Source organism: Callospermophilus lateralis, chromosome 4 (genome assembly GCF_048772815.1).
Source record: "Callospermophilus lateralis isolate mCalLat2 chromosome 4, mCalLat2.hap1, whole genome shotgun sequence".
Classification (NCBI taxonomy): Eukaryota; Metazoa; Chordata; class Mammalia; order Rodentia; family Sciuridae; genus Callospermophilus; species Callospermophilus lateralis.
Genome location: NC_135308.1, coordinates 21929961 through 21953424, shown reverse-complemented (window position 1 = coordinate 21953424; position 23464 = coordinate 21929961). Strand labels below are relative to the sequence as shown.

Genomic DNA, 23464 nt, shown 5'->3' with positions numbered 1-23464 from the left:
TGAACATCCAAGATGCTTTCCTTTATTCCTGTCAGGTAGACATAAGGACCAATGGCTGCCTTTAAACTTCAACAGGAGGTGGCACTATAACAAGCAGATAAAACAGCAATAATTTTATGAAAAGGCACCAAACATTAAAAGTTAAAAACAAACAAACAAACACCTAAATTTCTTACCCCAGGTATTTAATTTCCAAAAATAAATCTTTCAGAAACCCAAAGCAATTCAAGGGATTGAAGCTGCTAATACAAAGTCAAAAAAGATTTAGGTCTGTTATCAAGTATCATTAGATGTAGGACCAGGGGGAAGTTCTAAACTCCTTCCTGTCTTTTCTTCCCTTCTGTAATTAAGCAGTAAAATGATCCCACTTAAATCCATAGGAGGAGGAGGAGGGGGAGGAGGAGGAGGAGGAAACTTTCTTGAGAACTGAAAGGAATAAAGAGAAAATGGTTCTGTATTCTTAATCTGTGCAGAGCATCAAAGATTCCTGACAACAAAGGACTTTGTGGGGTCCTAGTGAACTTAATTTGAACATTTAAAAGCAGCTATGCCACTGGGATTTGCCACTACCCTGAAGTTCCAGATGTCTGTGTGGTTTGGGTAGACTGTCCAGCACATGTGCTCCTGCTTCATGTGTTTAGAACTGGCTTGGGAATAGGACTCATAAAAGCCACCCCTGAGCCCTCAAACCCATTATCCAGCACTCTCATTCTGAATCCCCAAATGCTCCTTTCTGATCTTCCTACCTTTACTGTCTCTTTGCTATTTCCTATCTATGGCAAAATGCATTCTGTTCCTGGAATCCCCTCCCACACTCTTCACCTGATTGATGCACCAGGATCAAAAGCCATCTGAGTGGCTTTCCACCAAGTTGTTTCTCCCCTACTCTGTGGTAGCCTTAGGTTCACAGCGGCCAGAGTCATAGCTGGATCTTAAGGTATTTTAAGCTTGTCCTGCTGTCAGCAAATAGTCGTATGGTGTGGCTCTGTGGAGGCAGCTGCAAACACCACATCATGCTCCGTATCTGGCATGAGGATCCCTCTGCTCCAGTATTAGCAAGTAACTCCTGAGATGCTCATCTTCCAAAAAGACAGGATAAGAGAGCTAAGACCTTCATTTATTATACTGGTTCTAACTTTTTCCATGGGGAGTCAGACTACTCATTCAAGCAATAAAAAGAACCACCAAATTTGCTAACCCAAGTGGGCTTAGAGCTGCTACTTTAAGTAAAGCCATAGTTAAGAAATTATTAACACAGCATTTCAGGAGAAATGAATAACCAAGCATTCTAAAGATTTGTCTGTTGGTACACTTTGCAATGAAGAACTTTTCCAGGTGTTCTCTCCTGTTTTCCAGTGGTTCAGCATCTGGTGAAGAATATAAAATGCACAAACTTGGAAGTGGTGGATAAGGAGGAGCAGGATCCAATTGAATCTTCAGTGTCTGACTTGAGTTTTATGCAAATGGAAATCTAAACATTTAAGTTAAATGGGTTTGACACCTGAATTCTGAGATTCTGAAATGAATAATTTTAAATAATTTTATCAGTTCTCATTAAGTTATTTTTATAAATGTTCATTTTTACAGCTATAAAAAGGCAAAGAGAATAAAAGGTACTAGAAAGTCAAGACTACATATAACTTTTGGTAATTACTTAAAAGTAATTTGACATAAAATGAAATTCATCATTTTTCTGGTTTTCTAACTTTTTCTGCTGTCCTTTCTCTGAAAATGAAACTGGGAAATGAAACTGAATTGAACCTTTTGGAAATACCGTGTAAATGATGAAAAGTTAGGCTGAGTTCTGAATAGCCTTTGTCACAAGTACACTTTTGGTGTCATCTTGTTTAAATCTTCAGTTTTGAAAAAACTAATCCATTGAACTCCTCCCGGTTTCTTTTATCCCCCTCTCTTTACCACACCCCCATTTCAAAGAGTTTAAGAAACCTCCTACTCTTATCCATTCTTCAATTCTTAAAGTCTCACTATTTAGGGAACTAAAACCATCCAGACTTTCTGTTGCATGCATCACAGACCATTTTATAAATAGGAAAGAGGTTTTAAGTAACTTGCTCAGGGTCACAAAGCAAGTTACCTGTAGAGCCAGGTTAGAACCTGTGTCTGTCCCTAGTTTATTTTTACATTAGGCATGCCAACATCAAGAACCTTGACCTTCAATGTGATTTTAAAAAATCTGTCGTCATATTTCCCTCCTTAAGGACTTTATTTACTTTTATGCTTCCTGGCAGCTATGGTATCTAGGACCATCAGGATCTGAATCATTAGTCAAAGTTTTAAATATTTACATATTTAAGAATATCTAACTTCAAGCTTTATTCTTTTTAGGGTGAAATGGTAAAGAGATTAGAATGTCTTGTCATCTCATAAAAGAAATAAATACTAACTCAATGGATTCCCCTCCTATGTTATAGAAAATCAAGACCCCCCCCCCAATAGTTTGTACAAACCTTTTAACAAGAATAGTTTTACAGGTAGTATGATGGAGCAAAGAAGATAAGGATGAAGAAAGATATAAAGCCCAGTTTATTTTCCAGTTCAGCCACCTTTCCTGCTGCTAGATTAAGGCAAGTTGGAAAAAAGTAACCAGAACAAAAACAAACCCAACTAACAGTGATATTGGGGGGAGGAGGGCGAAGGCCAGATTCACAGGTAGACCTTATTGGCTTACTACTTACAGCTTGACCAACTACTACTGCCTATGGGTGGGGTCACTGGGAAGACTGAATGAACATAGCATTTAGTTCATATTATGAACTTAAATAAAGTTCCACAGCAGAAGAGAATAACCACATCAATCCTGGTCACTTTGCAAAATGGTCCTTTAAAAATACGGAGGAAGCAGCCCCATCACTGGAGCAGATTTTCCTCTTTACTTGTTCACATTCCAAGTGGCTGGCAAAGGAACAGCAGTGGCAGGTGGGGAGATGAGGAATTGGAGATGAGGAGGAGAGAACAAGACCAGCCAAGATGGTGCTGCTTCCCTCGTCTTTCCTAGTCAAAGCCACAGGGCACCTATTATGTACCTAGTACTGGACTGACTCACAACAACCCTGGGAGGGAGTTATTACTATCCCCACTTTTTAAATGTCCCCATAGATGAGTGAGGTCAAATAACTTGTCAGAGGGCAGAACCTAGCTGTGAGAGCTGGTTGGCTCATAAAGCCTTGTGCTACATTGTTCTCTCCAAAGTAAACAAAATAAGTTTGCTAGAATGTTAGTTATTATTACTACATATCACTTTTTCTCTAGAGAACTATTGCTCAGGCTCAAAATAAATGATGTGAAAGGAAACTTCTGGAAAACAACTTTTATGTAAATTGGAAATTCCCAGTGTATCTCTTGGGAGCAATGTCTGGATTGCAAGAAGTAATTTGTACCCTGCTCACACTAATAAAGATGGACTATTCATAACTGTCTGGAGAAATTCTTGGGATCATGAAACTGGAAAACATTTATGACTTCAGAATAAATACACTCTTAATGCATTTTCTTTCATTTTTGATTATGTAATACAGAAGCCATTGTGTAATGAAGAATCACAATACGGCACAGTCTGATCTGTGAGCTCCTCTGATCTTACTCTTCATATGCGTTTTGAAGTGGGAACTAGCTTTTAGCATCCTTATGACACTAAATATATGCGTTTTGAAGTGGGGACTAACTTTCAGCATCCTTATGACATTCACTAAATATGGCAGACTCATCACTGTCAAGGATGACAATGTAAACATTTGCTGCAGTTTCTGTACCCCACAGGGTTCATTAGGCATCAGTAGGAATACTACATTTCTAGGGCCCCAAACCAACTGTGGAATTTTAAGAATTTCCAAATAAAGATAGGTAACCTACGAGGTGGTCCCACAACCTGTTTCTCTGTGGCTGAGAGTAGCTCAGTATCCCATACATGAGAGAGCTCAATATATTAATTCTGGAACTCATAAAGTAAAACAAAACTTTTACAGGGGCTTAAATTCAGGTAGTACAATTAAGTTCAATCTATGGCTTTTCTATATTAACGCTCTGGTTGTCTTGTTTTTATTTCATTACTTCTTTCTCACTTCTTCATACCATAGAAACTAGGTCCACTGCATTAATGTCAATATATAAATACTTGCTTTGTTTAGTACTAACATATACTGCTTCTTGGAAAATGGTATATAATTCAGAATTCATGAGATTATCATTTGTACAATAAAAACAAGTTAATATAAGCCAAATGATAATGTATTAGAAGAGGTTTAGGGAAAGTTTTTAGTGCAAAAATAACTGAACTCAAATATACTTCCCTAAGTTTGGCAGACAGAAACAAGGATAAAGATACTGATTTTGTATGAAGTACCAAAGACAAGAGAATGTTAAATTAAAACTGATCGCTTCTTTGGAAAGTGTACGTGTATATTTAACATGCATTGCAGAATGACATAAGTTCCTTTACAAAGCCCCATCCTTTGATCTTTAATTCATTCTGAGTCTTTTGTAAATTGTGCTGACTCTCTAGGCAAAGCCAGAACCCAACACAACTGATTACATGGGAGGGTTCAAGAGAGAAGTGGCCTGCGCAAAATTAACACAAGACTCGAGTCCCTTTTAGAAAGAGTTGTCCTTCGCGTGTAGAATAAGAACCACATTTGGCTCCACTACAGAAAGACAGGAGCTCTTTATGTCTGGATACATAAAGTTGATCTCTATTTGAAGTCATTCCATGTACCATGAGAAAAAGAGAGGGAGGGAGCAATTGCTGACCAATTCATAATCCTTCTGGGAACCTCTCTGAAAAATCAAAGGAGAGCTGCGGCTCTCCTGCAGCACGAGGAGTCAGGACTGAGAGATGGGGAGATGGGATTCTGTCAAGGGTCAGGACTGATTTGAACTCTTCTTCAGCAGCAGAATTCGGCAGCTGGCTCCCCAGGGGTAGAATTCTCATCTGGGGGGTAAATGGCCATTTTGGCTCTGTGCAGGCTGCAGATGTGGTCCAAAGCATTTGCATCTCCACCAGAAGATCAGAATCTGGAGCCTGACATATAAACTGTATATGAGATGGGATGCACTTTGATGGTGTCTGCAATCGGAAGGAATGGGGGGGGGGCACTGGTGTTTGGGCCTCAGCCTCTGGGGGAGGAATGCGAGGTCAGGTTCCCCAAGCATTAACTCAGCATCCCAGTGAAATGCCTTAAATGATTTTCATTTCTCCTGCTTCAAAGGCCAGTGGAAACAGCAGGAAGATATTAGCTGCTGATTCTTATAAAAACTATGCTAATTTAGTGGACATTAAAAGGAACATGAACTGTTCCCAATGGCAAATGTTTGGTATTGATTCTTAAACACAGACAATGTATATTTTTGAAGAGGAATCTGTTTTCCAACCTTTTTTGATGATGCTGTGGCAAAATCAATGATGTAATTTCTTACTGAAACACCAAAGAAAAGCTCCCTGTGAGACAGATGTTGAGAAACTCTGTGGTCTTAAGCATAAAATTTGTGTTGAGAGTTTGAAGAACTGGGGAAAAAAGATGGAAAGACACTTAACTTTCTGTCTTACCATGAAGTGAAGAATCTGGGGTATTTTAAGATTTCATATGGTTAATGTTTCCTCAGCTTTCATCTTAACTGTAGAGTGAGCTCATGCTATCTCTTCTGTGTCATTTCTATTTTGGCTTACACTTGCTAAAGTGAATATATCTAGAGCGGTAGGGTGTAATCAGTATTTAAGAATGAATTACTACTGTGGGGTGCAGTGGCACAGGTCTGCAATCCTGGTGATTTGGGAGGCTGAGGCAGGAGGATAGAAAGTTGGAGGCCAGCCTGAGCAACTTAGCAGGACCTTGTCTCAAATTAAAAAAAAAAAAAGAAAAAAGGCCTGGGGATGTGGCTCAGTGGTAAAGTGCACCTGGGTTCAATCTCTAGCACACCCCCAGTAAACAAATAAACAAATAAAAATAAAAGAATGAATTACTACTAAGGGTAAAGGGTTATATCTTTGAAAACTAGTAACTATTATTTGCTCACCAAATGTCTTTACAAAATAGCAATTCTCTCACTTCTCAGTGCCCCTTTTAAACATTTTTGCTTCTTTTACTCACAGACCACTCAACAAATATTTGCTTAATTTAATTAAAATCCCCAGGTTTCTCTAAAACAAAAAAAGTATATCTGCTCCATCAAGCTATATGGCACTTGACCACACACAGCTACATTTTTCTAAGGGAGTAATCTTAGAGATAAAGTCACCATCAGGCAGATTATTTACAAGTAAGAACACAGAGTCAACAAAATAGAGCAATGTTCAAATAGTTCAACTTCGCTGTGCCATAAGCTATTATGGCTTTGGATAGTTCATTTTTCCTTTCTGGGATCATTTCTCAACGTTAAAGTGGAAATTTATAATGTAATACCTGGAAGGTCCTAATAAACTTTTAGATTTTTGACTTGTTCTTATTAGCCGTTTAAGATTTAAACATTTTTTGTAAGGAAACTAATTTTAAAGGAACCAGTAAACAATGAAGTCAGTCCTAGTATAGTATTAATTTTTGTGTTAATATATGTGACACACACAGATATATTAACACACAAATTAATACTGTATATGTATATAAATGTGCATATGCTATTATCACATCCATTTTGAAAAAATGTATATCGGCTTTTGGTAAGCAGAAATAGAATTTAAAGGCACTAAGAGTCGACTAATTCTATGGTAAATCTTCTTAGAAAAGAAAGGATACTATTAACCTATGAATAATCACCACCTAATTAGCTAACATTAGTTCAATATTCCCAGGGGTGCTCTACCACTGAGCTATATCCCAGTTCTTTTTATTTTGAGAGAGGATCTCACTGAGTTGCCCTGAGGCTGGCCTTGAACTTGTGATCCTCCTGCCCCAGCCTCCAAAGTTGTTGGGACTCAGGAGTGTGCCATGGTGCCCTGTGTATTTTTTCCCCCATAAGATAGATAGACCTATAAATAAATGTGGCCCAGAAGTAGGAAAAAAAGCTTTTGAGTTTTGTCTGTTTTGAAGCCATGCCCATGCAGATAGGGTTGGAAATGAGTCCACCAAAATGCTCTGCCTGATAGAAATGTGAGCTGCAGTACATCAGAGGCTCAGTGGCCACTGTCCTGTAAATAAATTTTTTCTTTCTTGTCACCATAATGCATCTTTATCATTTTGCATGATTTTGTGAATCTTCCAAAAATTCACTGAAGCTATTTTTCTTCAATGTAAAGATAGGGTTATGCTCAAGATTCGGGTTCCAGCGGTCCGGCTGCCTTTCTCTGAGATCTCTGTAGCAAGGGACCATGTATCACCCTCCCACACCTTTCTTGAAGAGCTCCTCTCCTCTGACGTCACCACCACAACTATCCTGCTTTCCTACTTTGGACACTCTGCTGGGTCTTTTCTGACTCCCTAAATCCAGGTATTTCACCAAGATCTAAACTTCCTTAGGCTCCTCTTTGTATCATGAGTCAACTGCTTCACCCTCACTCCCTAATCTCCCCAGCGCAGACCGCAGTCCTGAATTGCAGTTCTTTTACCTGCTTCAACATAACATTATGTGCCTCTTCAAACCCAACGTGTCTCTTACTCCAATCTCATGGTTCCCCCTAATAATGTCTGACATTCAAAACTCTCCCACGTGGGTCCCAAACAGTCCTAACAACCTGATCGCCAACAACTGCTCCATCTCATGTATTTTGTTCTCCCAAATGGCCCAATTTATCATGCCCTAAACTCCCCATGGGATTTCCCTCCTTGTGTCCCTTTGTCTTGCACGTTCCTGATCTGGAGCCCACCCCCTGCCAATTTCTCTTCATCTGCTGAGGTGGTCTTCTACCTCCTTCATCCTTTTGTGCCCATTTCAATGCTGATCTTTTCTTGAAGCCCTTCTTAATAATACACAGCACCTCTTCCTCCCTCCTTCAAGCTGTCCCAGCTAGTATGGCATTGGCAGGGTGTGACTTGGCATTATTGTCTCACACCCACGAGCCAGGTTTCACAGAGCCAGAACGGTGTTCTTTGTACCATCTTTATGATTACAGCGTCTCTGTGAAGAGATGGCCAGGCGTCCTTTGACGTGGAATATGTGAAAGAGAAATGTATCTTGTAATAAAGGGGAAAAGCCTATACTTTACATATATATTCATGTATACATATATACACATATTAATGAAAGCATCAGGACTCTTAGAATGGTGGTTCTTATATTTTTGTGTATATAGTGTCCAAAATATAAAACTCCCATTCCCAAATGAGTGCATTTGTGAACCTTGTGATGCGGCTCTTACTTTGGCTCCTGTGAGGCCCTCCATCACATTCCAGGCAGTAGCAGCCTGTACCGATGCCCATTTTTTTGTTTTATCTGGTTGTCAGTCAAAAACGGCATCAAGTTTATGTTTGCCTAGAAAAGCGCCCCAGGGGGATTTTCAGTCCTTGGTGAGGACTTCGGTCAACTCTAGGCATTCTTTTCCCTGATAGGGCCTATTCTTCCCATCACTGCACTGTTCTACAGTCATTTTTACAAAGCATAGACTGTACCCCGAGGAAACAAAGTTGGTCCCCGTACAGACAGAGGAAATGGTTCTCCTGTGTGTGCACTGTGTAGCAGCAGATCATAAAGACTCAAAAGTGCTGCTAACAGGGCTGCATTGAATGCGAGCGTTGGGGCTAGGATCGGAAGCACTGACGTCTGTCTGGAAGTCACACTGAGGCCTAATGTGCTTTTCGAGTGCTGTGGAAATGCTGCCAGAAGCTGCTAATGGCTGATACTAAATTAAAGAATGTGTAGGCGGAGGTCATGCTTTTTCTGGAAGGAAAATGAGGCTATTGGTTGATGACATGGCAGTAAGCATTCATAAAAGCAGTCATGACTCACTATGGATGGAGAACTGAACCAGTTTCTTCTTGAAATCAGTTTCCTGAAACTCCAAGTTACATGGACATCTGTTTTTATTATTTACCACCTCCCCCCTCCATCTGGTGACTGCAGTCCTCTCCTCCTTTACCAACCTGCTTCTGCCCTGTTCCTTGGGGGTCTGCCAGTCATAGTCTTCCAACCCGTGGTAACAGGGTGAGGGTGTGGCTCAGAACTCGCCGACCACTGTGTGGCTTCAGCAAATCATCCAAGGATAAACATACAACTGAGGCCAGCCCCGGCCAATTAGGGCCCTTTTCTGGGATTGTTTTATACCAAAGATGGAAGAGAAATGTGTCTCTTTGTCTTTTGACAGCTAAATAAAAGGACAGAATCCCTAGGGCTGCCAGTCATGGAAGAGTCTATAAAAAGGGAGTCTATAATACATAAAAAGTCAAGTTGAAAGAGAAAAGACAAGAGAAGAAAGAAATTTAAAATTGGGATACTATCTTAGCACCTAGATCCAGATAATCCTCTGAACATTTTTGTCTCTGAATTCCATGTACAAATTAGTGGCCTTCTCTTTTCTCTTTTCTCCTTTAAGTTAGTTTAAATGATCTCTAATACCTATTTCCTTGTTTTACAGATATAGAAATGGAAATACAGAGATTCACATGACAAAGTTATCAGCTGGTTGGTGCCAAAGGCCTGAAATGAACATCTAGCTGGTAAGAAAAACACTAAATATAATAGTACTGTCTGATGTTAATGAATCAGTAAATGGAAGAACAGTAGTTCATACAATTATGAAAGAAGTAAGAACACTAATAAAATCTCGAACAGGTTAAAAAAAAAAAAGAAGTAAGAATAAATGGTTAAAAGTGTTCTCTGGAAAATAATACTAGAATGAGGTGGAGGGGGAGTTTTTTACTTTTGCATTTGATATTCTTCTATACTGTTTAAAGTTTTAAAAACCATGTGGATATAAAACATTAACATAATGGCTCTTAAAAGATATAGGGCTGGGGATTCACCTCACTGGTAGAGCACTTGCCTAGCATATGTGAGGCCCTGAATTTGATTCTCAGCACCACAAAAAATAAGTAAGTAAAATTCCAGAAGTTGATATCTTAAAGAAAGTCCCACTACAAAAGAAAATATAGTGTTATTGTCTTAGCAACTAAATGTCCTGGAAACCCGAGAAGGGGGCCATTTATCCACTGTCTGTCTGAAGCCAGCAAAGAACTTAATCAGTTGGGACTATTACCACTGTTACTACTAGCACTGACAGCATTGCCACTGGTACTACTACCAATGCCACAGATAACAGCTACCTATTATTGAGCACTCACTAATGTACGAAACAGCATTCAAAGTGCCTTATCTGTAAATGCTCCTGATCTTATAAAAACCCTAGGAGACAGAACACTTTTACTATCTCCATTTTACAGATGAGGAAGCTCAGGCACAGAGATATCCTAAGTAAGCTGTCTATGTCTGCACAGCTGGAAAGTGGTGGAATTGGGATTCAGGTCTGGCTAGTGACCACTATGTTACAGTGTCTCTAATTAAGGCACCACAACTTATCCAGCACTTACCACGTGCACTGTGACTTCAGCTACAGAGGACCTTTCTAATTTGGGTTCCTCCCAAGACTGTGGCTTTCACTGTCACTCCTTTCCCTTCTGTTTCTGTGTTACTAGGATATAAACATTTGCATTCAGCTCAAAACAGCTATATATAGATACAGCCTGGCCACGACCCAAAGACATTCCATATATGTCTCAGATGCTAGACTTTAAAAACGTGTTTATTTCTTCATTGGAGAAACTATAAGAATATATATAGCAACTTGAAGCTGTTCAATTTATTTGTTTACTTAGGGTACTGGGGATTGAACCCAGGAGTGCTTTACTATGCAGCTACAGACTCAGCATTTTTTTATTATGAGAAAGGGTGTTGCCAAACTGCTGAGGCTGGCCTCAAACTTGCAATCCTTGTGCATTAGCCTCCTGGGTCTCTGGGATTACAGGTGTGTGCCACCATCCCCAGCAAGCAGTTGGTTTCAAAACTAAGAAATTAATTTTGCTACTAGATATCTTCTTTCAGTTTTGGCATCACCAACCAGCATTCATTACATGGAGAAACTATTGAATGCTTAGTCTCTCCTAACTAAATATCATTTATTTACAGTTGTACACTATAAATCCAAGATATGCAGTAAAGGGACAGGAAAATGAGACTCATGGGTAAAGAGTCTCAGTTGATATTCTGCAAGTAAAATGTGGATCCATTTCAGAAAATCAAAAGACACATAACATGATAGCAAGAGATACTACCATAAGTTTTCCTGGCACAGACATTGTACATTTAGTTGTGTCTTCACCCCGCTCTTTAAACAACATGTCCACTGTAGAAAAAGTAAAGAAAGAATAATGTCCAAAGCAACTGAAATTGAGCTCTTAAAAACGGCTTTGCTTTTAAAATTGCAGACAGCCCTTCATAGCAGCTGCTACCATTGAGATCCTTAGAGCTTTCCACACTGACTCAGATCCACAGTGACTAAATCACTGTGGATCCGAGCTCTTCATGATCTGAAGAACTACAAAGTTGGTTTACTTTTTTTTTTTTTTTGGTACCAGGTATTGAACCCAGGGCACTTAACCACTGAGTCACATCCCCAGCCCCTTTTTTATTTTTTTGAAACAGGGTCTCACTAAATGCTTACAGCCTCACTAAATTGCTGAAGCTAGCTTTGAACTTGTGATCCTCCTGCCTCAGCCTCCTGAGCCGCTGGGATTACAGGCATGTACCACTATGCCTGGCTGGCTTATTTTTAAATAATTTCCTTTAAATGCGTTTAAAAGCCCATAAATACCATAAAAGCCACTATCAGTCTCTCAAGTTTGTACATCTGAATATTACTGATATTACTTATACATTATGTTATTCAATCTCTTGAGAGACTGTATCACTAAAATACTGGAATTTAGGAATATTATATTTTTCACATGTTGGTGAACATCATTAATTTATAAAGATGCTTTTCAAATTCCTATTAACGTAAGCCTATCACTGAAGAACTCAATGACATTTCTGAATAAATAATACACTGCCAATAACATTTTCTCCATATTTTGATCTCACAAGGGTAAATAAATGAAAGGAATGCACAGTTGGCTCTCGGTACTCAGAGTAATTTCTTTTCCCTTAAAGGTCAACCATTGCTAGTTTAAATGTTAATAGCCAAGCTATGCAAGCCAAGGGTTCTGTGGTGTGAAAGCAGGCCTTGCCTGGTCACCAGGCTCCCATTCCAACCTCTCCTCTGAAGAAGGGAGCTCTTGAAAAAACTCAAAAAATGCATTTTGGCAAGCTCAAGAGATGTAGCTAAGCAATATGAATTAAGAGACTTGTGACCATGGAAAAAAACTGTAGATTTTAAATGGCTTTCACCCTTCTTAACTTTTGACCAGCTAACCTTGACATTCCTTAGAGGCCAAAGGATGAGATGCAGTAATGACAGATCTGACTAACCTTCCCCCTCAGGAGGCAGATCCAATTTTCAGCAGAAAATGAATTCTATCCAAATGTGTCTTGGGAAGAATGAAAATAAATGAGGTTTCTTCCCTAAGAAATGACTAAAACCACTAAAATAATTCTTAGATAAAACCACCCGATTATTTAATGTAGTTACTCTTAAAAAAATGAAAGAGATTTATCATAGCTACATGAAGTTTCCAACTTAAGATTACATGTGACTGTGTACAGTCAAGAGTCATTTGTCTGGCCTTCTATCCAATAATTTTACATAATATGGTATTTAGGACCATTTCCAGTTCCATAAAAATGGTGCAAAATCTTGAAATGCCTTTTGGAAGAACACCTCATAGTATTCACAGCCATGGTCCTGAGCTTAATTTGAATGTATATAAATGAAGTGTGTTGCACAATCATCTGAATTTCATTATGATGCTGTAAGATTATACACTATAAGAGTATATGCAACTTCATTGAAGGTATATACACTTCGATATAATTATTCTTTTTTTAAAATTTAAAATAAATAACAGAAAAGCTAGTCTTGTGAGTTTGGTATCAGTGTGATAATGTACACAGGAGTCAGGAATGTATAGGTAGAAGGAGCCTGGGTCTTGTCCTGTAGAGTGTGTGGAAATTTCAGTGAAATATTACATGGTGCTGGGTGGGAGGGTGAAGCTACTTCCAGAGCTTAGGTTGGGAGCTGACTTTCTTCATCAAGGTAAGAACTTTCACTAAAAATCTTTTAAATCATTTCTAACAAGAATATAGATCAACAATCTAGAGAACAAAGGAAAGACGTGTTCCAAATTAATATAATAGATAAAAATTATCTAATAATGTAATAGATAAAAATGATCTATTAATGTAATAGATAAAATATAGAAACATAAAAGCTATGAATTTAATAGTTATTTAATTATTTAATAGTTATTTTTTTCTTGCTGTGGATATTTGTTAATTTCTAAAATATACCAAAAGAGTAAATTAAATCTCCACAGAATTCATAAAAATGTCAAAATAAGCCAGAAGACATTAAATTTATTCATGATACGTGTAAAACATTCTTCTTTTGCCTTTTAGGTGCATCATGCTATTTTTTTTTTTTTTTTGGTGCTAGGGATGGAGCAAGGGCCTCACCCATGCTAGGCAAGCACTCTACCCTGAGCTATGCTCAGCCCCATACTGTCATCTTTTAAAAACTTCTGCTATGCAGTACACTGCAACTTTTACTATTTCCATGTGGAGGGAATTCTAGGAGGGAAGCCTCTGTGTCTCACTTTGAATCTGCTGCTTGCAGGGAGAGAGCTTTTTTTTTTTTTTTTTTTTTTTTTCCTGTTTTGGGGAGAGCGGGGTGTGCCAGGGAATGGGTAGGTGTGCTTAACTCAAGGGTAAACCTCATTTGGCTCAGCAATGGATTCCATTTCTCCTGAGCTCCCTCCAGTACAAATCTGATTCTTGGATCTTTGATTCCTTGGTTTGTCTCTTAAATGGTCCAGTGCTTGAGTTAGGGGACAGGAAAGCTCTCCTCACATACACATCCTTTTAGTGGCCAGAAAAAACCTCAGACACATGGACTCACTTGCTAATAATTTAGTGACTCTTCAAAGCAGTACTTATTATTTGTTTAGTATTTATTTGGAGAGATTAGTCTCAACTCTGGTAAAGGGCAGAAGTGAGGGTGACCTCAACTTCACTCAGTGCCCCAAAATGAAAATGTTAAACAGGCTCACTCCTTGGGAGGCAATTTGAAGATCATTTATTGATATCTTATCATGTGCCTTTGGCAGGGACTCAGTCCTTCCCAAGGGATTTTGGAAGAGTTCCTCTACTCATATATATATATATATATATTCTCCCTAAGGAGTTTTTACTAAATGCCAATTTATCCATATCTTTTCATTTCCAGTGAAATTTAATCTTTCTCTCCTCCTTCAAATAGAAAATTTGTTTTTATAACCACTTTTAATTCAGCTAATAAAAATACTTAGTTCACATTTACTCTGACAAATGGCTCATAACCTATGTTTCTTGTCTCAAAATAAAATACTGCCATCAAGATTGCTTATGGCTGGTGGCAAGGCACCATATCAGAGCAATCAGTCACCACCACCATCTTCGTGGCCAACAGAACTTAACCTTTGCCTTAGACAATTAAAACATGACTGTTCCTGAAAATCAGTATTGTTGTCAAAATAAAACTTTTTCTTTTAAAAATTAAACCCATAATAACTTCAGCCATTCCTATACAATACTTTTTATCTCCTTCGAAATTAAACTGTATTTCTCAAAAGCACTGATACATGCACATAATAAAAAATGAGAAAACAAAACCCAAAGACTCACCAAACCCTATTGGAATTCTAGGAGCTGAACCTCTACTCACAACTCACTGTCACTGTTTCCTGAGTTCCTTCCAAGCTCCCCCAGACATAATAAGCTTTTAGATATATACTAGAGGGTAGTCCTGTTGCTCTTTATACCAAGATCCTTTTAAACATAGGCTTCCATACCAAATATATTTATTCAATTATTCAGTGTATTCCTATGCCCGTGACAGCATTCACTGGTACTTGCATACAACTGAGACCAAATTCTTTGGAAGTAATTAGTTTTGAAGTTTTACTTAAGCAAATATGGAGATAGAACAGATATATACATACATACATATATATGTATAGAGATATCTATTATGTATATATTATTTATTTGCCACAGTTAAAAGACAGCAAAACAAAATTCTTTCCTAAATTATCAGTCTCACCATGTATTATTTAAGTCATACCTCATATCTTAGCTACATTGACTATTGGATCCTGAGGGAGAGATGTTGTCATCTAGGACCTGACACCAAAATATTATTAGACATACACAGAAACCAGTATCCTCATTTTCTTCCATTTCTTTGGGTATTGTGTTTTTAAACAATGAAATTCTCTTTTAAAGAAAAAATGAGAATCTCCTTTAGCCACTTTAATTAGAGGAACTATTTGCCTCAGGCTGAAATAATTTTTCACACTACATAGCACAATTCATTTCCCAGATGATTCACTGAGTGAGCAACAAGAGTACTCCCATCTGTCTCTAACTCATCATCCTGTTTTATTTACTGGACAGCATTCACTATTACAATTATTGCCTTTATGTATCTATTTTGTACTTTCTACCTGAATGCCCAGCCCAGGGAGTTCAGTCCCTTAAGAAGGGGACCTTTTGTTGTGATTCAGAATCTAGCACGGGGACTGTCATAGTAGGTCCTGAACAGTTCCTTCTCCACTAAATGAACTCCATTTCTATCACCAGGATTGGCTCTTATTATTATTATCTGATTTGCAACTTAGCAGTGGTTTTCAGATCTGAAAAGATAGAGATGACCACTTAGAAGACACTGTTTTTGCTACATTGGTTAGTGCTTTCGACCTACACTACTTAAACATGGTGGCCAGGGGCCACATGTGCACATACGTGCACACTTGAACTATGGTTGGTCCAAACTGAGATGTGATGTAAGTGTAAAATACACACCTGATCTTAAAAATTTAGTTCAAAAAGAGAATATAAAATAACTTCAATATAATTTAAATATTATATGTCAAATGATACTATTTTGAATACACTAGATTAAGTAAAATATATTATTATATTAATTTCACTTGTTTCTTTTTCTTTTTAAATGTGACTACCAAATTATATATGGCCTGATTTATGGACCTCATTTCTGGTAGACAGTGGTCCTAGAAGCTTGATTCAAAAAGTTCCCTCATTTCCGAGAGTTACTCTCAGAGTTACTGTCTCTGGATGTTTACGAGGTGCCCTATCTAACAGGACTCATACTATGGAGCTTAGAATCCAAGGACTTGGTCTCTAGGTGACCAACGTTATGGGATATGATGACAGATTTGCCCATGACAGTAGATGTTATCCTCCAATTTCTTACTCATTTTCTGATGTATTTGCTGATTTCTCAGCAAGTAACATCAGAAGTGAGTCTAAGATTGTGTTTCTCAAACTGTCCCTCTCTTGTTGTACATTCATTCACAAGCAGATGGTCTGTTTGGGGCCCCTTTGTGTTGCTCAGCATGATGGCTGGGGGTATTCTGCTTCAGGCAGTTGGGGGAGACTCCATTTTCATAGGGAACCTTACTCAGGTCACCCTGCCAGGCCCTGGTTTCACAGGAAAGTCAGCCTTTCAGCTGTGGTGAACAAGTGTGGTAATCAGTGGTAGAAAGAAGCTGTCACCTATTGCTTTCCTTTTTTTTTTTTCCAAATCCACTTGGAAAAATTAATATAATCTTTTTCAACCAGGGCCTTAGCATGAAGTATCTCTCTTTTGACCCAGAAACCACTATCTCAGGGAAAACTTGCCCAGTTAAAGAGAGATTACTCAAAGTAAAAGGTAAAATTTTCATGAAAGTATTACTTATGCTTGATAAAACTTTATAAAAACAAGGTGCTTGGAAAAATAACTTTTAGTACACTGAGTATAGAGCTTTTAAAAAACTGCCTCCTGATATTACTTGGTTTGGCTAAATATAGTTAGCAGCCCACATGCTTTGTAGCACATTTTCCCCTGGAATTCAGCTAATATAAATAAAACAAGCAAAGGGAGCCTGGTCCCCCTCCATGACCATTACATCATTCTTCCATATTAGGAAAATCTCTTCAAGTCTGAAATTTTGCCCTAAAACAATCAAAGTTTAATTCTCAATGAATAACTCTGGACAGGGAGCTATTCTCCCCAAAGGGTTGCTGTACGTGGGTAGAACTGTGTGTATTTTCAACAACAGCAACACCATGGAGAACATGAGAAGGTGCCTTTCATTACCCAAAGAAGGTACATGTAAAAAAGCACATTTAATATTCTCTAGATTTTTGCTTTCAATATATATTTTTTGACATATGCATGTGTTACAGTGAATGGAGAGAGCAGAAAGCAGAAATACTTAAGATTCTGGATCTATCATCATTGTAACACTGGTTCTGACCAGGGATTTTTGTATCTGTTTCATCTTAAGAGGATGATTTGGAGAATTAAGGAGTTATGGCAGACCTCTCTTTGGCCTCCCCTGAAGTTCAGTGTTAGATAACTTTGGGTTATCTTTTTGTTGTTTTTGTTTTTCTGAACTGTTCCAATGTTGACATGTTAACTGAGCTAGGCTTCTTGGAATAAAAGGTCAGATTTACAAAGTTAATATGTATGTATAAAATAAAAATCAAACCTTTTCCTTAAACATGACCTTTTCATGGGTACAAACAGGGTAATTCATCTGTTTTCTGATTTTACCTGATATTTCACTTTTCTTTCATCTTAATGTAAGGACTATTTTCACAAGAAATAAGCAAGAAAAAGTTGAAAAAAAAGTTCTAAATCTGAAGTCCATAAGAGTACAATGGCATTGACAAAGCTAATGCCACATTCTAAACCAAATAATCTGTAAACAAACAACCCTAAAATGCAGTGGGTAGCACCTGGCTAATGCAAGCAACCAAGGCTTCTTAGGTCAGGTGCTACTTTTGGCCACAATATATATGTATATATATGTGTGTGTGTGTGTGTGTGTGTGTGTATAAATGAAGATTTTTCTTATATACATATAATTTATTGTCCAAATGTTGACCCTTTCATCTGGGACAAATGATGAACTAGATAGGACTTGGGGACAACAGGCAGATCAACTGTAATGGGAAAAGTGGGACTCGTAGTTAACTCATTAACATATAATGGAAAGTTTGTGTAATGTTGATTAAACTGACAAAATTGAGTTTGGGCTAGAGCATTCGAGAAATTAGACAGGATAAGAAATAATCATGAATTTAAAAATTAAGATGGACTTAACATTTAACATGTTAATTCCCCATTTTGCTAACATAGTACATTCCTTTTCAACACCACCCCAAATACATTGTAAAGTTTAAATCATTTCTACAATGTTTTCCTTCTTCATAGCCCCTTTCTGCATATATCAGGGAAATGGGAGTAACATTACATGGAGGGGAAGGAAGTAACATTAATAAAAATATTAAGGGCTGGGGATGTGGCTCAAGCGGTAGCGCGCTCGCCTGGCATGCGTGCAGCCTGGGTTCGATCCTCAGCACCACATACAGACAAAGATGTTGTGTCCACCAAATACTAAAAAATAAATATTAAAAAAAATTCTCTCTCACTCTCTCTCACTCTTTCTTTAAAAAAATATTAATAAGTTAATAAAGGCAAGTAAACTAATAAAAAGATTAATATAAAGGTCAGTGTGAACATGGATCATATACCATGGACCAAGTTATACTCAGCAAAGACAGATGCCCTGGAGAGCTGTCCCCTGGTACATTGTCAGTGTAGAAACAGAAACATCTATGAAAAATGAGCTTTAGTGGAAAACATTCAGCTGGCACTCTCTTTTCCTCCCTGTCATCTTTTTAAATAGCACTCTCATGTTAGTTCTTTACTATATATAGTAGAGAGCAAGGAGCTGTGACCTGACCCGTACAGAGGCAGTTAGATTGGGCTCCTTCCTACCACCTCGTGCACAACGGCAGCTGTACCTGAAGGGTGACAGATGTGGCCAGGACCAGGTACCCAGGTTCTTCGAGACTCGAATACTGCTGTGCTGCTGGCTCTTCTTAGCTCAGCAGCCTCCTCCTATAAAACTGGCACAAGGCCTATTTCTGACCTAATTCACTGGGGTCGGGGGAGGCACTGGTGGAACCTCAGGGAAACGTGGGAAGCATTTTGTTAGCTTAGTCAATAATCTGTATTTCCACCTCAAGATTTATACAAGAGCTACAATTCCAACATCAGTTTAAGGATCCTAGACCACCCTACCATCAGTTTAAGGATCCTAGACCACCCTACTATCAGTTTAAGGATCCTAGACCATCCTACCATCCTTGCTTGGACAAGAAAATTGTTTATTGTCTGTTTTCCCTACTGGGCTGCAGTCTTCATAGGGCAGGGTCCACATCTGTTTTCCTCACCAACACATAATTTAAACCTTAGCACACAGTCCAAGGATGGATGAGTGAATCACTGAACAAGAAGAGGCAGTAGCAACTAAATTTCTCGAACATTTATATGATTTGGGACAATCTTTATGTCAGTTTTCTCATCTCTGTAACAGGATAATAGAACCTGTGTAAGGGGCAGTTACGAAGATTAGAGAGGACAGTGGTTGGCATGGAGGCTGCTCTGTCAGCCGTTGTTAGAATCCTCTCTTCCTCCCTGGTTAGTGCACCTCTCCTTTTTCACAAGTCAAAACTCAGGATTCTGCCCTGCTTAGGTACCCACCTCATCTAAACCACCTCATCCAAACCACCTCACCCACCTCATGTAAACCCCTCCACCTCCCCTGTCTAAACCACCTTCCTCTCCCGCACACCTCCACTCTGTTCTCTTCCACATAGCCTAGAGTCTTTCAAACCCCCTCCTCTAATCTTGTGACCCTTTGACTTCCTGCCCACAAGAGCTTCCGTTTGCTTCTGAGATAAATTTCAAATTCCTTAACCTGGCGGGCCAGGCCTTGTTGTCTGGCTGCAGCCTCTTCTCGGTTCAGAGTTCAGCCCTCCCTTTCAATGTGCCATTCCACCTGACTCAGCACTACCTCTGCCTCCCACTCAGGTAGGTATCAGTGAAACATCACTTCCCAAGGAAAGGCCCCTTCCAACTGTGGGAGGTCCTCGGTTCCCTGCCCTCCAGAATCCCTGCACAGTTCTTCATAACGTCTACCACATGGGTGTTCCCTACATCTGTCTGCTCTCTGATAATTCCATGAGCTCAGGCCCTTGAGGGCCTTTTCTAGCTTTAGACAAAAGAAAAATAGGAGGTAGCATAATAACAGAGAGAGAAGTGGGCATGAGCTCATCTAGAGAACAGCTGGGACCTGGTGGGGACGTCTTCTAGTGTGGCCCTCACCTTGGTCATCTATAAAAATAACCTGTATTAGACTTTTAAGGCCAAATTTTCTATTGGGAAAAAAAATCTCTGTACACACATGGAAAGAGCTGGCAATGCCACTGGGCTGAAAGAGTTACTACGTGAAGTGGTCTCAGATGTCACCATGGCACCTCATGCCTTCCTGTCACTAACTGGCTGTGAGTTCTCTTCCTTTATAGAGCAAGGGGGTCTCTTCTGTTTCCCCCAAGTGCCTAAAAGTTATGAAAATTGACTTTACGAATCCTAAATAGAGACTTTTTTTTTTTTGCAAAATTTAATGGTGAATGAACAGTTACAATTACAAAAAACAACTGAAGCAGAAGAAAAGATAATTCTAGAACAAAGTCCCCACTATCCACTGCTATTGGTCAAACGTCAATGCTCTAAATACAGTAGAGTTAGGTTTTCTGATATCCAGACCTAGGAAGCATGAGAGGGAATTAGAAATTGTAGCCACTTCATCCATCTAAAAGCTCACAAAGCAGAATAAACCTGATTATCACAGCTCAAGGTAAATTTTAGTGCTACTTGAAAAATAACCCCAAATTTAAGCTTACAGAACAGACACTAACTTTGGGAATGATCCCTACCTCCAGCACCTTCTATTCTGTCTTCCTGCCCATCCCTGTCAATAAATTAAACATTGACAGAGCTTTTACTACATGCTGGGCACTAGGCTTGCTGCAGGAAATCTAGTAGTGGCCAGTGGCACTGCAGGTCTGATATAATGTATCTCTGGAAATTCTGGCCCCAGGTACAGGGGAGGGGTATTCTGTCTTTATGCCTCCATTTCACTAGCCTTTCTGGTCAGCTTCTTCACCTTTTTCCAGGTATCTCAGTCAGGAGGCCACTCTGCTGTTGGTGATGCTAGACTCTGGTGAGGCTGACCTTAGCTTCAGAGGGCCTTACTTATTAGACCTTCTCTCTCTCTGTGCCCTCCACAAGTTGCTTCCTGGAAGACTTTACACACTTTCATGAGACCTGAAGTGTTGACCAGGTGGACTGGCCAACGTTAGGTTGCTTTGCTAGCCAGGGCTACTAGTTAAAGAGTTTTCATTAATGTTATACATTTGTTAATCAAAATGGGGTAAAAGTTGTAATTAAGTTTTTTTCTTCTAACATTAATGGTTGTTGATAAATTACTTATCAAAATGCTAATGTGTAAATCTTTCAACAAGAATAAGTTTGGGATGAATAACAACAAAATTCATAGAGCCTGGACAAGCCTATTAGCTTACAAAATCGTTTTATCCTTCCTCTTTGTTTCATTTTATTTATTTAGGTCACTTTTAATTAGTTGAGATACAGGAGGGAAAGAGGGATATTCTAGAGACACAGAAAATAAAAGTGGCTGCACCATGGGGGTCACAGTCTCTAATGTAGAGAATCAATGGTGGTGTAGTTGGCAGCCTAGAGATAATCAGGAAGGGATGAGAGGATGCAGCTAAGCAGAGACAAGAGAGTGGGAGGAAACAGTGGGCCTGGCACACAGCTGGCTGCCCCACTGTCCTCCTCTACCTCTCAGTGAGGCTTGGGCCAGATCCATTCATTCAGCAAAGTATTCTTGGCTGCCGGGGTAGGGTATGCCAGGTACTGAGACAGGATCTAGGGATACACGCTAAGCAGGAATAAAAAATACATATTTAAAAAGTACTTGGCTACTTCCAAACTACAGCTTGGAGAGCATATTTGTTTACTTTTCCATATTTTTATTAGTGCATTATAACTACACATAATGGTGGGATTTGTTATCACATATTCATACATGCACAAAATATAACAATGTAATTTGGCTAATACCATTCCCCAGTATTTCCCCTTCCCTCTCCTCCTCCTTACCCTTGATCCCTTTCCTTTATACTACTAGTCTCCCTTCCATTTTCATGAGATTACCCCATCCCACTTTCTTTTCTTTTTTCCTCTCTACCTTCCACATATGAGAGAAAACCTACAACCCTTGACTTTCTGAGTTTGGTTTATTCACTTAACATAATGTTCTTAAGTTCCATTCATTTTCCTGAAAAAATAACATAATTTCATTTTTCTTTAGGGCCGAATAAAACTCCATTGTGTATATAGACCACATTTTCTTTATCCATCATCCACTGATGAATACCCAGACTGGTTCCATGGTTTGGCTATTGTGAATTGTGCTGCTATAAATATGGTTATGGATGTATCACTATATCTGATGACTTTAATTCTTTAGGCTAAATACTGAGGAGTGGTATAGCTGGGTCATGATGGTCCTACTCCTAGTCTCTTGCAGAACCTCCAGACTGATTTTCATAGTGGTTGCACTATTTTATAATCCCACCAATAGTGTAAATATGTTCCTTTTTCTCCACATCCTCTCTAGCATTTAGTATTGTTTGTATTCTTTTTAGCTGCTATTCTGACTGGTGGGAGATGAAATCTCATTGTGGTTTTGATTTGCATTTCCCTAATTGCTAGTGATACCAAATGTTTTGTCATATATTTGATGACCATTTGTATTTCTTTTGAGAAGTGTCTGTTTAGTTTATTTGACTGTTTATTAATTGGGTTATTTAGGGTTTTTTGGCATTAAGGTTTTTTGAGTTCTTTAGATATTCTGGATATTACTCCTGTGTCAGAAGAGTAGATAGCAAAGATTTTCTTCCATTCTGTGGGTTCTCTCTTCCTATTCTAATTGTTTCCTTTGCAAGTGCAATAGTTTTTAATTAATTTGATGCCATCCCATTTATTAACTCTTGGTCATTATTTCCTGAGCTTTAGGGGTCCTATTGAGGAAGTTGTTGCCTATGCCTATTTTTTTTTTTTTTTTTTTTGGAATGTTGACCCCTATGTTTTCTTTCAGGAGTTGCACAGTTTCTTGTCCAAATCCTAGGCCTTTGGTCCATTTTGAGTTGATAGGAGAGCATACTTAAAATGACAGAAACATATCATTAGAAATCATATGTGTCATAAGGAGATTGACTTTCCCAATAGTCCCAACTAGATTTTGCCAGGCTTTTCAAATAAGTTTGGAATGTGAAGAATTGTCATCTTTTAGAAGATGTTTATAAGGGATTTTATGTAGGCCCAGACATACCATATTAAAAACAAGCCATTTTATAGCCAGGGAAATATTTTCCTCTTATCTTTTAAAGT

General features: G+C 38.7%; 1 protein-coding gene across 5 annotated transcripts in view; it reads right to left on the bottom strand.

The window, feature by feature from the left end:
- Palld (palladin, cytoskeletal associated protein) overlaps positions 1 to 23464 on the bottom strand; it is a 370806-nt gene that overhangs the window by 43177 nt on the left and 304165 nt on the right. The gene's annotated exons all lie outside the window — the stretch shown is intronic.